This window comes from Crocodylus siamensis, chromosome 3 (assembly GCF_052110815.1).
Source record: "Crocodylus siamensis isolate JL-2025a chromosome 3, ASM5211081v1, whole genome shotgun sequence".
Lineage (NCBI taxonomy): Eukaryota > Metazoa > Chordata > Crocodylia > Crocodylidae > Crocodylus > Crocodylus siamensis.
This window is the reverse complement of record NC_143397.1, coordinates 211,445,735-211,464,877: the sequence shown is the minus strand read 5'-3', so window position 1 is coordinate 211,464,877 and position 19,143 is coordinate 211,445,735.

Sequence of the window (19,143 nt, the reverse complement as noted above, 5' to 3'; positions counted from 1 at the left end):
CTTCCCCTCCCGCTCTGCATCCATCCCCTCTACCCCTGCTCTGTGTCCAGCCCTGTGCCACCCACTTTTATGCCCCACTCTGCATCTGTCTGGCCCGCTCCACCTGGCCCACATCCACCTGCCTCCTTTCCCCTCACCTCTTACCTCTTCCCCTCCCTGCCAGCTGTTCTTGGGGATGTCAGGGTTGGCAGCAGAGGGGCACCACCACCATGACACCCTCCCTTTGCCCTCAGGTAGGGAGGCCTGGGGAACCCCACTGCTCAGCAGCCAGGGCATGTTTGCTGCCACCACAAACTTCCCTGGCAGTGGCTCAGACTTTGGCCTGCACAGCCGATTGCTGCCCACCCTCTCAGCAGCGCATGCGCACTTGACCAAAAGTGTTACGGACAGACAGACATACAGACATACAGACAGACAGACTAAGCCCTTTATATATAGACTCAACTAAAGATATATTTTACCAAACAAGCTATTCCTGCCTTACATCTGTGTGTGTGCTTCATTCCATGATTCTTATAGTTTATTTTTTGTGTTATAGTAGCACTAAAAGGCCCAGCCACTATAAGACCATATAATAATAGTGCTACGTTGGATAGCACTACAGAAGAAAGAGACTTGGGGGTCATCATTGACCACAAGATGAACATGAGCCTGCAATGCGATGCTGCGGCTAATAAAGCGACCAAAACGCTGGCTTGCATCCATAGATGCTTTTCGAGCAAATCCCGGGACGTCATTCTCCCCTTGTACTCGGCCTTGGTGAGGCTGCAGCTGGAGTACTGCGTCCAGTTTTGGGCTCCACAATTCAAAAAGGATGTGGAGAAGCTTGAGAGAGTCCAGAGGAGAGCCACGCGCATGATCAGAGGTCAGGAAAACACATCTTACGATGACAGGCTGAGAGCCATGGGACTCTTTAGCCTAGAAAAGTGTAGGCTCGGGGTGATCTGATGGCCATCTATAAGTTTATCAGGGGTGACCACCAGGATCTGGGGGAACGTTTGTTCACCAGAGCGCCCCAGGGGATGACTAGGTCGAACGGTCACAAACTCCTGCAAGACCGTTTCAGGCTGGACACAAGGAAGAATTTCTTTACTGTCTGAGCCCCCAAGGTCTGGAACAGTCTGCCAGTGGAGGTGGTTCAAGCACCTACATTGAACACTTTCAAGAGTAAATTGGATGCTTATCTTGCTGGGATCCTATGACCCCAGCTGACTTCCTGGCCTTTGGGCAGGGGGCTGGACTCGATGATCTCCCGAGGTCCCTTCCAGCCCTGATGGCTATGAAATCTATGAATACTAGGCACCATACAAAACATGAGTATCAAGACTGTCCTTTGCATCTTAAAATGAATGGGAAGGGAAACTAAAGATCAGTGCTAGAGCTGGAATTCAGCTACAGTCTTGCCAGGGCTCTAATTATTAGATGATACTGTCTGTCTAAAGTATATATCTCAGGCAGGAGGTTGGACTAGAGGACCTATGGAGGTCCCTTCCAGCCCATGGTTCACTGATCTCAGTGCGCTAATAGGTTGCTGATCCATGAACTAACCTATGGGCCATAGGTCAGATCCAGCCTACAGGCAGCATTCGGCAGCCAGGGGGCTTTGCCTGTGCTGTGCTGTGGCTAGCTCCCTGGGCACTTAATCCATGTCATGCCAGGGGGAAGAAAAGGCAGCAGGGTGAAGCAGCAGTGGCAGTGGTAGCCAGGTCCTAAAACTGGCCCTCATTAGACCTGAGATGAGTAATTCTAACCTGGCACTGGAAAATATTGCCAATCCCTGAGTAAGTGAAACAATTATTTTTCTAGGGCATAGAGCAGGTCATTGTTCAAACCACTTAGTTCCTGCTCTATCCACTACACTCTGATGTTGTGTTTTATTTTCGGTAATAAAACAAAAAACAAATATTAAAAAAAAGATTAGTGTGGGATCTGAGGTTCACTGCAAGTATTTTACTTAGCCAAATTAAAATATGTGATCCAAAGCAGTTGTAAGTACAATTAAAAGACAACTTCTATTCCTTAAAACAAAACAAAACAAAACAAAAAAAGAAAATTCAGCACTCCTTTACCCCTCTAATTAAATAACTATTATCATTTTTCATGGGTATTCACTTGCATGGTATGTGCATCAAAATCTGAGTCTCAGTTCAAGAATGAAAACCAGAGTTGAGCTATCTGCTTTATAGAATCTGGCACAGTCGGACTTGGCAGTCCAGGAATGAAAATCTGACATAAGCTGTTCGCTTTTTTAAAATCTAAATGTGTCTGCACTGAAATTCCAGCAGATTGGTGACTCTTCCCTACCAATGTACAGCTTAGGGTCTCATACTGACCTTGAATTGTACTAAGATAACTATTCAGTCAAACAGTAACAGATTAACCTATATGGGGCCTGAACAGTTTATAAAAGCTTCAGCTGACTGTAGGGAGAGTGGATACTTGTTCCCAGTCATCAACACTAACTGGCTTGCCAATAATGGAATAGCAAAAACATACAAAATTAAAAATAATAATAAAAAAAAATCTCCCTTTATAAGCCTTAACCAGAGCCCCAGCTCCCAAACTATATCTCTAGCTTTGACAGTATTCACACTGCTTCTCAAAGGGAGTGCATCTGGTATCCAAGGTGTGCAAGAAGTGGTTAGAAGGTAATTTCAGGTTAATTTTTCAGATAGAAATTGAAAGCATACAAATTAGCAACAGAATCCAAATTCTGTTCCCTTTCTATCTTTAGCAGGTGCAAAAAGACAAAAGCATAGGATTCTGCTGCATAGCTAGCAAGTAGGGAAACTGTGAAGAGGAAAGCCACATCCTTTACAAGCCATATGAAAGTGCTCACCAGGAGCCACTACACCACAAACACCCACAAACTTCTTGGCTTGTGAGTTGCAGTGCATAGGAGTCTGATAATGCAAATGGTTCTGCCACTCATTAGCTATAACATGTATTGCTTTTGTTTGTGGTGATGGGTCAATTGGGTACAGAGACTGCTACAGCCCATAGAGCCAGAAGTGGTTGTGCTCAGGTTTCATACCCCACCATCAGACAGGAATGGAATCCTGCATGGTCAGCCTTTCCATAGCTCCTGTGCATCCATCCCTTTATTTGGACTTTGCTGGGGACCAGGAATTAGCACTAAGGCATTGATTTATTAGCAGACTATATATAATATATTTATAATTTGTCCTTCTTTTTCATGATTTAAAGTGCATCTTAAATATATGCTTAACTTTACAAACACATGAACAACAAGATCCCTAACCAGGAGTGTGAAGTCCAATTTGGACAAGTATAACAACAATGCCAGTGGAAGAGAGCAAATGGATATAGTTGGCTAGGAGATCAAAGTTGGAAGGTTGTATTTCCTTCTCATACATACGTTGCTTAGACTTTACAGTTCAGTTCAACTAGATACATTTCCCTGTAATACTAATCACTGTTAGTATGAAGGTTATGCTAGAAGTATATATTAGAAACAGCGAAGAAATGGCAAGAAGCTAATTCCAAACTGGCTAACCAAAGTAAGACACAGGATAAACATAACATGCCAAAAGTAGAAATCTATACAAGTTCCGAGGTATGGATTTAACAAGGATTACATCTAGCAGTAACATAAGCAGGAAAACTACATTCATAGCTAAATCAGTGTCTGCATATCTTCCAAAACAAAGGAGTTTATACAAGTTATGATGTCTTTATAGAACATAAAGTTAAGTGATTCACCTTTTACATCCAGAGATCAGCAGTTAGCTCTAGCAGGACAGCTGTTCAGCTTTCATCCCTGGCTACAGAAACTTCCCACACCAATGTTTAATTGAGAACATGACTAAAAGACTATGAAAGCATGTTCAGACAAGTTGGAGGGTTAAACTGCAGTCTGTAAATGCTTCTAACATGCAATAGAATATCTATATTCATTCTACTATTTCACTTGAATAACCTCACAGTCCTTTCATTCTTTTTTTTTTAACTGAAAAATTTAAGATAATAGGGTGTCTTTCAGATTAATTATTATATGATTTCATATATTTAACATTGCTGGGGTGTGATCTTCTGCTGAAATTTTATACTGCTTTGGTTTTGAAACTCTCTATCTCTGCATTACTGTGCTAAAAATCTGCTTAGCACACAGTTGTCCTCTAAAGAAGCTTATTCCTAGTAAATTCCTTTATCAGAACAAGATTAAGGAAAAAAGGAATACACTCAGTATTGAAGAAGAAAAAGACATCTTTTTAGTTTCAATCAGAAATTACTTCTACATATTTTGGGGTTGTTGGTTGTAGCTGTGTTGGTCTAAGAACATAGGCAGGCAAGGTTCTTTGGATAGATGTGATATCTTTTATTAGACCTACTAAATAGTTGGAAAAATTGCTCTTTGGAAGCTTTCAGACACAAATGCCCTTCTGAAGATGTTTGTGCCTGAAAGCAATAGGTGTTATTTGTTTGAAGAAGGGTGTTTGTGCTTGAAAGCTTGCAAAGAACAATTTTACCAAACTATTTAGTTGGTTTAATAAAAGATATCACACTACCCAACTAACCTTGTCTACTATATATTTTAGTCTTTATTACCTGTATCATTGTCTCACTTTTGATTTTCAGCATAACCATAAACAGTTGACATCTGTTGCATAGGCAGTAATCTTGGCATACACAGTAATCCTTCAGGTTTTTTCTGCACCTACTCACGGACCAGAAGCATTTATGAGATCATCAAATTCCATTTGGAGCAGCTCATAGTGTTTCGGTCATTATAAACAGATAACTTTAGCAGTCCCATTTAGTGGAGGCACTTAATCTTAGTGAAAGGCACACTTAATCTTCATATAGGAAAAGAGCACTTACTAGGCCATTTATAGAAATAAAGAACACATGGTTTTAGAGCAAGGAAAAAGCAGTGAAAATACCTTTTGCTTAAGTTTTTTCTTCCTTTCATTTTCTTAAATGAAAGTTTGAGAAGTCACTTCCAGTAAGAATTTCCACAAACTACAGAAAAATCCTTAAGGTTGTAGCTTTCCAGGGAATTCTATTTGATTCCATTGCAAGGTGATTAACAAGATTTACAAGATTGCCTAATGTGACCTGAAGACATACAAAAAACTAGAGTTTTTGGTTCCAAAATGATACCTTTTATTAGACCAACTGGGAAATCACAAGAAAATTGTCCTTTGCTTTTGAAAATCCCATTCTTAGTGAATTTTCTCAGAGATACGTAGGGAGGCTGCTGGAAAGCATAGAATCAAGTCTAGATCTTCAGTGTAGAGCTCTAGTGTATGGTCTTAACTAAAAGACAGTATTTTTCTCCAAAGAATATATCCACATACAGAGACACTGAAATGGAGTAGGAGATGGAGCCTGGTGGGTCACACATTTAAATTGTGTTGACAAGATAAAACGTAAAATTTACTATGATTAAGTGAGATAGAAAGTGGAAGCTGGAAAGTAATAAAACACACAAGTAATCAAATAGGGTCCTGACAGATGTTGCATTTATGGTATGATTAACTTACTAATTACACCACAAATTGCAACATGATCAACCATAAAATGGCAAACCAGCCACAAATATGTTCCACGTATAATACAGAACATCTTTGTGGCTGGTTTCAATTCCTTAAATTGAACATGTGGCATATGTCCCAGACCTAGGATTGCCCCAGCAGATATGGACTATCAGCTGATAGTTGCCATCAGCTCCAGACAGCCCAGGTCCCAGGGCTACTACCTCTGGTCCAATCTGCAGGGATTGGGCTAAGAGTAGCTTCAGGACTTGGGACTTCTTCTGCCTGATCAGGCATACATCGGGATCAGGTACACAACAACTGTTTCCCAAAGTCTGGGAAACAGCTTTCCCCTGCCTGCTTCATTGGATCAGGCTGGGGGCAGCCTCAGGTACTAGTTTAGTGCCAGCAGTCATGCAATTGGTATCTGAAGAATTTTATGCCCCATCCCAAATATTGCATGTCCTGCCAGGAACACCTGGCATGTTTGCCAGCGTGCACAATGTTTGGGATGGGGCATAAAATTCCACAGACCCCAACTGCACCATTACTTTAATGTCTGTTAGGTTGCATAGAGCAAAGAAGAAAAAGTATTTCAGCAGCATAGCTAGTGACCAGGTCTAAAGAACTGTGGCACAGTTGCATCTGTAAACTTATTTGCAGAGAGGAAAAAATGTCCAAATGCTCCTTTTATCCAAATTCCAGTAAAAAAATAAAATACAACCCCTTCCCACAAAATGTAAGCAGCAGTCAGGCAAATTGTATCTAAACACATTCTAAATATTAAGCTTCTAATACCTATATTTGAATAGTGGATGCTAAGAGAAGCAACCATGTTGGTGAGAAAATGTAAACAGGAGTTAACAAGTAAAACTAAAAATAGTTTACAGATTTAATTCAGATACTTAATTCAGTAAAGTATTTGAAATATAACTGACATGACATGGGAACTTTTTTTTAATAAAATGGATATTGATGATGTCAAAAGATTACTGACCTCTCTTTTTGTTCTCATATCAGCACATGTAAGGCCTTTAAAAGGAGGAGGAATACTGGTATATTAGACAGCAACACCATCACTTAAAACCAGAATGAGATTTTAATACCAGAAACCACTTTTCTGTTATAGTTTCATAGTTAGTAGGATCAGAAGAGACCTGAGCAGATCATCAAGTCCGACTTCCTGCCATAGCAGGAAAGGGTACTGGAGTACTGCAGTCATCCATAAAATGTAATGCTGTGGGTTAGACAAATATGGGTCTGACATAGGGATACGTAATTTGGGAGATTTAAGAAAAATAAGATGAGGTGCAAAACTTACCTAGAGGTTTTTGCTTCCTGACCATTAAATACATACTAGAACATAAAGAACCCATTTCAGGACTGCAGTATATTTCAGGGTCTTGTTGAAATGAATATCACACATGGACACTTATACTCAACTTGATGATATTCAGTGATGTAGCTGTTTGGATGCAATGCAACACTTTTGAAAGCTAAATCTAATCAATTCCAGAATTTCAGGGAATGTGTTAGGTGACCATGGGCAGAACCCAGTTGATTTGGGGGTAGGGGAAAAGGGGGGAGAACTGGAAACCTGTAAAGGGAAATGATAGGGAATGCACAAATCCGATCTTCTGCTTAGCAGTGTCACAGCTTTTAGCAGCTGTGCAATTGTCTAGCGATCAAGTAACTGGTTGATGACACCAATTAACACCTTGCAAAATAGCAACAGCCATATGTCATCTCTACCCATCTTCCTGATAGAATTTAACATGCTGACACCCTGAATGATTTATGTCCTAGACAAAATAAAAGAAAATGATGGAAGGTGAGGCCAGTGTGGGGTGGGGGAAATGCAGCACAGAGAGCCTTTGTCATGAGGGGCCCAGAAAAGTGGGATGGAGCACACAAGCCCCAGGCATAGAGAAGGAGAGATCCTGATGCAGAATAAAATGGGGAATGCTGCTATGGATGAGAGGCAGGTATAGAGTTGAACAGAGGAATGGGTCTCTGGCAAGCAAGGGGGCTCTGGGATAGAGGTGAAAGGAAAAGAGGAAAGAATATAAATGGAAGGAGTATGGTAGGGAAAAGGGGCATGGGGAATAGGAGTGTATCTGAGCCCTGTTGGGTCTGATGGATAATGGTCTGGAGGAAAAGTGATTTAAAGTGAGTAACCAAGCCATAGTAGAGGAGATAATGACGGGTACACTGAGCCCTAGAACAAGGCAGAGAGGGGAAATGGGGGCAGCATGCAGGGAAAGAGGGGGAATAGTCAGTACACAGTTGACTTGGGAAGGCAGGCAGTTGCAGTGGCTCCTTGAAATAGATGAGGTGGGAAGGTGGCATGCACACTGCTTAGGCACCAAGTGGATGGCCCTCTAGTTCATATCTAAAATGGAATTATGCCCATCTGTCATCTAAATGAAAGATACAAAGAGAAGAGCCAATGCTAACTAATGTGGCATGAGATGAGATGCTTTCTGATCAATTGCGAACCCATATACACTATTCTCCTTTGACAGAGATGCAATAGGCAAAAATGCTCAGTTGACTCACACAAACAGCTACTCAATCGAGTAAAAAGTGAGCAGGATTTAGCACATTATAAACATGGCTGAGACACCAGCTTGAAATATCCCTTATCTTATTTAACAGCAAGGCAATGGATGTTATAAGCTGGCTGCATGGTCTTTGCTTGCTTTAATGCTATTTTGTATAAACAGTATGGGGCAAAATGGCACAACATATGGTCGGTAAAGCTTAAAAGAATTCAGCTGAGATTATTTATTTATAAGGCAATTGCAAATATAAAATATCCTACATTTTATTTAATTTTTTTAAGCAGAAAATACAAGAGAATGAAACTGATTAAACAAAATATAGAAAGGACTGCCACATTTTGTGGCATAGTATATATAGCATACCTGGCAGTACAAGAAAGGCATGTCACACTGATTTTGATTGAGAAATGTCATAGCTTACATGTCATGTCACAACCAAAGAGCCAGACAGAGGATCATGTGCTTTTCACTTCACAGAGATGCATGCCAGGATATGGAGGGCATGGTAGGCATGGATGGAAACCTAATCAACAGCCAGACCTGTGTAGGAAGATCTGCCAAAGCAAACCCCTCCCTCCCCCCCCAAAAACCCCCCCAACAAAAAACAACATACCGTATGGAGGGTAAATTCTGCTGCCTGTATAACATGTGGCAATTTGACAGTTTATCCACATTTTATCTCTCTTTTTTTGGTCAAAGACAATTATCTACCATGTAGAAAAATAAAAGCTATACCATTTTTGTACCCTTTTATTTCATTAGGTCTGCAATATTTCAGTGTACTTCCAACACCAAAAACAATAGGGGGGGCTGCAAAAATCTCATCATAGCTTTACTATAATAAGTTCAATTTTCATTACACTTGCATTGCTTACTATTGCATATAAATGAAAGCTACAGGGAAAAAAATAACTTGTTTGGGGTTTTTAACTTTAGTCACTTTGTCCACACTACAGGCTTGCTGCATATCGTGATGTACATTTTAACCTAAAACCTTCTGCCTTTCACATATGAAGACTTTATGCATGTATCCCTGTGTATACTGAAAACATGCTGGTATGCTGGTCTGAAGGCATAAGGTACAATGTACATGCTGAACTTCAGTGTAGTTAGAACCTACCCACTTAGCAGTAAGAATGTAGCTAAAGAACACATTGCTGTCACTGGGTGTGTTTGGATAGCCTGCCAACACTATCCTCGAGACCTTTATGTTTCACTGCACCTACATAAACACCTCCCATTACCTTCCTGTGCATCAGAAGACACCTGCTAGGCTACATACAGATGTTTTATGTTTCACTGTATGCAACCTGGCAGGGGGAGGAAGGTAGAATCCTGCCTAGTGCAGGAAAAGGCACCCAGAACCTCAAAATACAAAGGATAAGAATAAGTCCAGGAGCCTCCTGACTACTGCTCCTTCTGTGAAGAGTTCAAAAGGATGCTCACCACTTCCCCCACTACAGAACCCAGGACTGTCTTCTGTGCAGAACCAGAGGCAGAAGAGGCAGGGACAGGACCAGAAGAGTCTGGCAGCTGAGGGGCTAGAGCAGACTCACAAAGAAAGCTGGTGCTAGAACCAGCCCTGAAGCACCACATATGACAGGATGGACTAATGGATATTCTCAGGCCATCTTCCAAAAATTTGCTCAAACAATTGAGAAAGGAAATAGTACTACACCAGGAGCTAGAGCTGTGGCCTAGTTAGTGGCATCCATCACTGTCTTGGAAATCACAGCAAAAGCAGGCAAGATCTCTGGGCTATAACCATTATAAAACTGGCAATATAGGATTTTACATGCAGGAAGCTAGAACTGGCATCTGTGGAAGGTGGAAGCTATCCTATGTTCATAAACACCTGTTGGGGGAGGGGGTCAGCATGGGTATAAAAATGGTAAACCAGGAACTAGCTATTAAGTTTTACTAACTGTACACTCACTACCCCCCGCCCCCACACAGAAAGGATATGAAGAAATTGGAGTGAGTCCAGTGGAAGGCAACAGAAATGGTGAGGGGGCTGGGACACATGATTTCTAAGGAGAAGATGAGGGAACTGAGCTTATTTAGTTTGGAGAAGAGAAGACAGAGGAAATTCAATAGCAACCTTCAACTACCTGAAAGGAGGTTCAAAAGAAGATGGAGCTAGTCTGTGCTCAGTGGTGGCAGATGACAGAACAAGGTCTCAAGTTCCAGCAATGGTCTCAAGTTCCAGCAAGAGAAGTTTAGGTTAGATATTCAGAAAACCTTTATCACTAGGAGGGTAGTCAAATACTGGAATAGGTTGCCCATAGAGGTTGTGGCATCTCCATCCTTGGAGGTTTTTAAGACCTGCCTAGACAAGGCTTTGGCTGGGATGATCTAATTAGGAATGATCTTGCTTTGAGCAGGGCATTGGACTAGATGTCCCCTCCTAAAGTCTCTTCCAACCCTAATTTTCTATGATTCTATGATAGTGAAAAAGGAATCAGGATTTAAGTTTAGCACACAAGAGTGTGTATTTCAATATATGATTAATTCTGTTACACACATTTCTATAGAGTAAGATCCCTGTTATCACTGCTGCAGTCTCCCTGAGATCCAGTGATGCAGAGTAGGTGGAGAATTTTTTGGAGATAGCAGTAAGGACTCCTTCTCCATTCACAATGCATGGGCCTGAGAATTTAGTAAGAAGATGAGGGGCATTACTATTACTAGTCATCCTCCACATTCTTGTTCAGGATTTTGTTAAATATTCACTCAAATTTCCACCCCTGGGTGGTGATATTTGACCCTCTATGGTTTCTCTTATGTCAAATATATTCAGTCAGATTCCCGGGCCAGACAAAAGTTAAATGGTTGTCTCTGGAACTCACTAGTCTTGTCCACTATATGATATGCTGTTCAGCCACCAACTGAAAAATCTGCCTTGCATAGAATTCCTCCACTGGTCCCCTCTCCCATGGCAGAATATCTGGCCTTCATACCTTTCAATACTGCTAGACTGATATTGATAACAGATCTCTCCAGATATAAAATACAAAGAATATAAAATACAAAGAATAAAAATAGGAAGAATTGTATCTTTCTCTGTATTCATAAAAATATCTCCTTACATTTGCTTGAAAGTACCTTACATTTCTATTAGACCACACAATCTACAAAGGAGTCTTGGGATTAGGACTCTCAGCCATCACCAGATATGGAAAAGATCTGGAGATGAGCTGTGGCATAACATTGTGAAAGAAGGTAGGGTAGATATGCACCTTTATAGACCAACTGAAATAAGAACATTGTGGGCAAGTCAGATGAAAAGTTGGTTTCTCAATGGAGTTGGAGATGGACCGTGAAGCTGAGAAGAGAATGATTGTACAGTTTCTTAAATAAGACTGTCAATGGAAAAAAGTAGGACAAAATGCAGCAAGCCTGCAAACCAGCAGTATCCTATGAGAAATTGTCTATCTTCAGCCTCAGAGATACGTGCAGGGAATAACATGGTACCGTAACACAGCTGGCATTGGTAACATTAGCATCCAAGTGGTGCCTTCTCATCTTGTGCTTGCCAAATGCACAAGTCACCACCATCCTGAAACTATTACATTTTTAATTAAAAAACCTTTTCCCAGGCTCCCTGAGGTCAGAATCTGGTTTAATAAGTTATTGTGGAAAGAGATAAGCAGTTTCAGCAAAACTAATGGTGGCATGACACCCCACTGATAACCAGGTATTCAAAAAAATGGAGGTCCTGTTTGTCCCAACAAGTAAGCACCAGATCGTTGCAATATGATCATGTTTATTTCTATACCATACACCATGATCCGGAGGATTGACAGTTACCTACCACTATATTTCTATATGTCTGACATTAGTGTTAATGAATCTAATTCACAGGAGTAGGGGATGATATCATTTACTTACAGTATCCCACCCAATACTAGTAACAAGTTAAGAGGCTGTGACTTGGATGATTATGCAGTCTAGTGGGTGGCAAATTGGCCAGAGGGTTGTACCCAGAGAGTGGTAGTGGATGGGTCGGTATCGACCTGGAAGGGAGTGGGTAGTGGGGTCCCGCAGGGCTCGGTCCTTGGTCTGATAGTCTTCAATGTCTTCATCAGTGACTTGGATGAGGGAGTGAAGTGTACTATGTCCAGGTTTGCGGATGATACAAAACTGTGAGGAGAAGTGGACACACCGGAGGGCAGGGAACAACTACAGGCAGACCTGGACAGGTTGAACAAATGGGCAGAAAACAATAGAATGCAATTTAACAAGGAGAAATGCAAAGTGCTGCACCTAAGTGCTGCTTTCCTAAGGAGGAAAAATGTCCAGCACACCTACTGCCTAGGAAATGACCTGCTTGGTAGCGTGGAAGAGGAAAGGGATTTCGGAGTCCTAGTGGACTCAAAGATGAACATGAGTCATCAGTGCAACAAAGTCATCAGAAAAGCTAACTGCACTTCATCATGCATCAGCAGATGCATGACAAACACAACCAAGGATGCTGGTCAGACTGCAGTTGGAATACTGCATCCAGTTTTGGGTGCCACACTTCAAGAGGGATGTGGATAACCTGGAGAGGGTCCAGAGAAGAGCCACTCGTATGGTTAAGGGCTTGCAAGCCAAGCCCTACGAGGAGAGACTAGGGCACTTGGACCTCTTCAGCCTCTGCAAGAGAAGGTTGAGAGGTGACCTTGTGGCTGCCTATAAATTCATCATGGGGGCACAGAAGGGAATTGATGAGGCTCAACTCACCAAGGTGCCCCTGGGGGTCACAAGAAATAATGGCCATAAGCTAGCAGAGAGCAGATTTAGACTGGACATTAGGAGGAACTTCTTCACAGTTAGAGTGGCCAAGGTCTGGAATGTGCTCCCAAGGGAGGTGGTGCTCTTCCCTACTCTGGGGGTCTTCAAGAGGAGGCTGGATGGGCATCTGGCTAGGATCATCTGAACCCAGCACTTTCCTGTTTATGCATGGGGTTGGACTCGATGATCTATTGAGGTCCCTTCCAACCCTAACATCTGTAAATCTATGAATCTATCTCTATGCTGACACAAGGCTTGTAAAATGATTAGAATAACTATCTTTCTTGTTTCTCCTTGTAGCAGGCCTGAGTGACTCTGGTGGCCTTGACACAGTTTGGGAAGCCCATTCTCTCAAAGCCAGTGATGTCCACAGCCATGGATAAATTATAACAGCAACCCTCACAAACTTCCAGCACAACAGCTGATTTGCAAACACCAATCTGGTTAATTACAAAGGTGTTACAGTCTGGGTAGCCCCAATCTAGGTTACAATAACAACTCACTTCTGGACTAGCATAGCTTCCTTCACTTGTATATTGTGATACTGGGCATCCAGGACAGTCTACTTACACAGATCAGGGAAGATGGCTTTCCTCATGAGGGCATTCTGGAGGCACTGCTGGCCAGTCCAAGTTGTCATGAGAAGATGGCCCCACCATAACGTTCTGGACAGTCTGCCTTAGAAATGCATGCGGAGAATCTGCAGCTATAGCAGCAAGTGTTGGATGTTTTAACTGTGCCACTAGCTGATCTAACTGAACTCACCATCACCTTTCAAAAGACAGATTCTGCCATCAAAATGTCCACAATTATAGAGGAGAGCCACAGTTTGTATCTCGTAACAACAGTGGATCTGTAAACAGGAGAATCTCTCTCACTGGGACTAGCACCATGGCTTCGAAGGAAAAAAAAAATGGTGTGCACAAGAGCTGAACCACTTTAGATACGTTTGTTGACTGGGTTAGAGTACTTTACACAGAAGCTCAGGAATGATAAGATTTCCCCACAATGCACAGCAGGGCCAGCCCACAATTTTTTGGGGCCCTGTGCAAGATATAGTTTTGGGGCCCCGATGCAAAGAAGATGGCAGCGGCAGCACTGGTGGGGGAGTGGCAGGTGGCAAGCAGCCGGATGTGAAGCTAGTGGCAATGGCAATGCGGTGTGGTGGCAACTGCCCGGCCCCCTTCCTGCCTTGCTATGGCACTGATTTGGAGCATTCACAGCCGCAGGGGGCCTCTTAGCATCTGCGGATTCTGCAGGATAGGGTGGGACGGCCCTGATGCATGGCAATATGCCCTGAGATATGCCCCAGAAATGCTAACTCCAAACGTTTGTAATACAGTGTAGTATGACTGCAGCTACATCGGTGTCAGGGGAACAGGTGAACTAGCTAAGTGCACATGCACATGAGGTTCACATGCAGACAAACCTTGATATACGGGTGTGAACACACATGTATTTGGATGTACATTTGGACCCATTTCAAAAGGACAGCAGCTGTTGCATTCTAATAGTTACCCATGAACCAGCCAAGAATACTACAAATGTAACAAAATGATCCAATTTTAACATTGCTTCGTTGGATTGTTTCTGGCTGTTTCACACTTAATGATTACAATGTAACAGATGCTGTTTCTGACACCTTCTCCTTCTGAAACACTTCCAAACCTACATGTCTCTGGACCTTGCAGACATACCTCAAAAGGCAAAATAAAATGGTTTTCCTTGTGAAATCTGATAAAATGAGCATTCCTGTCAATGCTTATATCTAATAAACTGCTTAATCCATATAGGACTTCTTCAGCACACATTTTCTCTCCATTTAAGATTTACCTTCCAAATTTACTACATTGAACTATGTAATTTCTAAGTGAGTGACTATTATGGTTTTGTCATTGCAATTCACTTCGTGGCATGCACACTGAATCCAAATCTCCTTTCAAGAATGAAAATCTGAGCTATCTACTTTTACACAGCTTGGCACAGTATGACTCCAAATAATCCAGGAATGAAAAGCTGACCTAAGCTGTTTGCTTTTATAAGCTCTGGATGTGTATACTCTGAAATTCCAGCAGATTGCTGACTCTCCTCAACCAAGGTAGAGCTTTATCTTTGACCTTGACTTTAAATACTCAAGGCTGACCAGAAAACACAAATGCATGAAAGCCATTGTAACCAAACAGTTAGGTAAGACCAGAAAAAAAAAAAACTAATAAGGTATAAAACCAAAACTTCTGTCCCAGCACACCAATGACATTGTCCAAACTATGAGACAGTCCAGCTTTGCAGAATATCTACTGATACAGCAGTCTGGAAAAGGTAAATATTGCTAAATAAGTGAACTCAAAGCTGGTCAAACAGGGAGATCACCGTGATAAAAATAAAACAAGGTAAAATGAAGTGATACATACTTTCAGGTTCTGCTGTATGTAGTTAAGATTTTGTGGGCCAGATCAAAAATCTGATGCCACCTACTTACCCCACACAGAAACATGTGCCCTAGCTGGAGTAGAGTTTGTTGATCCTGGATAAGCCTCATCAGCCAGCTTCAGGTTCACAGATAAGACAGTCATGGAAGACAGTCATCCTTGACTGAGGGATTGCCAAAGAAAAAGAAGAAGAAGAAGAAGAGAGTTAAGATCTTAGAGAGAAACTGTGATTGATAACTTCTACTTGTTCTCTTCAGACACACCAAGTGTTATGAGGGACAGTCCCATTTCTTTAAGAAAGTCCCAGTATTCCTGTGAGATAAATGGCTCTCAAGAAGCATCCCAGAAGACAGGAGTGTCTCATGTTCCTAATCCATGACAGCACTCCCCCATGAGATACCTCGTGTATGATATTCAGGAGTATTGGTTATTTTCCCTGATCTCCATAAATCATCTTCCTTTGAGCTATCTGAGTAGCACTGACAACCCCTGCTCCAAGACATCCTTATGAAACCAGAAGCGCCGTCATACCCTCATGTCACAATAAACACCTTTCCAAGATCCCATTTTTAGGACATCCCACCCATCTATGTACTCCTACCACAAATCCCCTGTCTTTATCTCTTTCCATACTCTATGGATCTTTTCTAAAGGAAGCAGTGAGATTTAATTGTCTTTTCTTCTGTACATGGGCATTTGTCCCCTGTAAGAAAACAAAAGCTACTACTGAACTGATTTAAGTAAATAAAAGGGGAAAATCAGAATTAGGTCAAATGACTAGCATTTTAATTCTGGTTCCAGTCTTTACATTCAGGGCATGAAGTTTGAGCAGACTTTTACCTGTATTTTTTTTTTAAGTCTACTTCAGAACAGCTTGAAAGAAGATTCAGTACTGTGTGTCAGAGGATCACTTCTAGCCCTGCTTCTCCCCTCCTCTCCCCCCGTCCCCCCGTCCCCCAGCATCAATAGTGTTGGCTAGCTCAAGATTGTTTGACAGTCTGAACCATCCTAGGAATGAAATAAGGATGTGGCAAATTTCCTAGAAGGTGTCAAAGTGTTAAGTGGGTCTCCTTAATCAAGGCATAGTTTCCTGAATAACTTGGAGGTTGAAAGAAATGCAAAACTCAAACTCTTGGTTCAGAGGTGATACCTTTTATTAGACCAACTAAGAAATCACAGACAAAAATAGAAAAATAAAAAAATCTTTAGTCTAATAAAAGGTATCATCTCTGAACCAAGAGTTTTAAAGTTTTGCATTTCTGTTTGTCTCAGACCAACATAGCTACCAAATACATCCCTGAAACTTGGAGGTTGAAAAGCAGTCAAGGAATGTGAAAAGTGGATTGAAATGGTAATGTACTGATAGAAGGCAGGGAAGATATGCACCTTTATAAACTAACCAAGTAGGATATATAAAGAGAGCACAAGCTTTCATGAACCCAAGTTCACTTCATCAGATGCTATGAAAGGAGTGGGGAAAGAAGAGTATAACCATACCTGTCACAAGACAGATTGTTAGAGGGACCAGTCGATTGATCTATCTATGATCCATCTATCACAATACCCCTAACATCCTGTCTCTATATCTAGATATCTATATCTATATAGATAAATATTTTTGCAAAAAAAAATGAAATTAAAAACAGAGTATAAGGAGAGAGAAATTACAATATCTCGCTTTTTATAATCTAATTTCTTTCTCCTTATACTCTACTTTCTGCACATTCTTTCACAGTAGCTGATGAAATGAACTTGGGTTCACAAGAGTTTGCACTCTAGATCATTGGTTTTCAATTTTTTTTCATTTGTGGACCTCTAAAAAATTCTAAGGGTCTGCAAAAATCTCCTTCCACCACTCCTCTTCAAGAGCATCAGCAAAGGGAAGTAGCTTGTATCTCATTTCCGGCTGCAAGCGTCTCAATGCAAATTTCTCTTAGATGCCTACCAGCCGACCGATGGTAAATTTTAGGTATATTTGCATTACTTGCACAAAGAATAAGATTAAAAAATCAAGTAGAATTCCCTCATTTTGTTTATTCTCCAGTGCCTCATTTTATTCTTGTTTATATAATCATTTACTATGTTTTGCTTTACTTCACTGTAAAATGGTAAAATGGATAATCTTATTGTGTTTTTAGCAAAATATATACGTAATAAAAAAGCAACACATTTTTCTTTTGCTAAAACAATACAATAAAATGTAAAAGCTGGAAATAAACTACTACTGTTGCTACGACTACAGTGGTAAAACTTGAAGAACGATAGGCAGAAGGTGTTGTTGATATGCAACACATTACTAGAAGAAATTTGCAACAGACCAAAATTTGGCAACAATGATCATTTGAGAGCCAGGGAAAAGAAGAAAGTTCATTCTCTTTGAACTTATTCTCAAAATACAACTTTGACGTATCAGGCACTCTATACAGACACCTATTTTCAATTATTTTCACTTATTTCTAGGGAAACTCTCTAGCCAGCTATCTAGCTTCAGCTCTCTAGGACAGCTGTGATATGGGAATTGAAATGGGAATACTCACTATCTCAAAATAATGCCTTGTGTTGATGTGCTTTGTGAATCAGACCAAAGTACTAGTATGCTTGCAAAATTAGACTTTTAAATCATAAAATAAAGGTATTATGCACTGTACATGAAATCAGTGAACTAAATCTATAAACTGACTATTTTCTAGTTATTGGTGTGATTTTAAATTTAGTAGGGTCTAAATACCATTGTGGGTCTATTTCAGATTAGAATTTAAAATATTCTCTTCTTTACCACACTTCTTCATAACAATCTGTTATTAAAGCAGACCAACAAGGAAATATGGATAGCCTTGATAAGATTAATTTAAGAAAGCTGAGAGATTTGGGTTTGATGCTGTACTTTGAAGACACAGTGAGTGTCTAGATGAGACGTTTCCTGCAGTTGCCTTATTATCTTTGCAGTAAACATCTTATGTCTACACATGCAGTGCTATCAGGCTGCAGAAAACTAAAAAACTCTGTAGCAGGGTAGTACTCGTAAATACAAGTGCTATCCTACTGCAGAGTTATTTACTGCACAGAAACACATGTGCAGACATTGACTTGGGAGTAAATTGCTCCTGGTCAGCCCAGACAGCAGTGGGCCACACTCCTGCCTGATGCCTAGCCACATGGCTTGGCAGCTGTAGGAGCTTTGTGGCTTAGCCATCTCCTTCCCTACCCAGGCCTGACCCCCACCCTGCCAGCCTGGGGCTGCCCCTTGAACCCTGGGCCACACTGCCCCCAACAGCCAGAGTCTGAGGCTTATCCCCATGCCACCTGCCAGCCTGTGGCTAGTGCACTGACAGCTGTGGCAAGACCCTGGAGCTCCCCCTGGCTGCTGAATGGAGGCAGGGCAGAGCAGGAGCAGCCCTGGCCAGGCAGCCCTGGCCTAAATTGCTCCTCCCCAGCTCAAGGTCAGTTTGCTGCTGTCTCTGGTGCACATGTAGATGCTGCACCTGGGAGTAGTTTACTACAGGGTACATTAATTGAATGTGTAGATGCACCCACAGTGCTGTCCTTTGTTCTGCCTTTGCTGAGTTCTAGATCAAGTAACAGCCTGTCAGGAAAGAGAATCTGAATAAAATGTTATAATCTCAGAATAGATTTCTCATTGGGCATATCTTTGTATTTTTATAGATGTTTTCATTACTATTACTTCAATTGGGCAACTCTCTGTGGGTATGCTATGGGTTACACTATACCCTAAATTTCAGATATACAACCAAAGTCTATTTAATTTTCATAGCCAGGGCAGATCCAGGGGGAAGGCTGTGGGGTGGTACAGTTGCACACACCTTCCTCTTTGAAGTATACAGTGAAGTCTCTCTACCGGCTGACTGGCAAGGGATA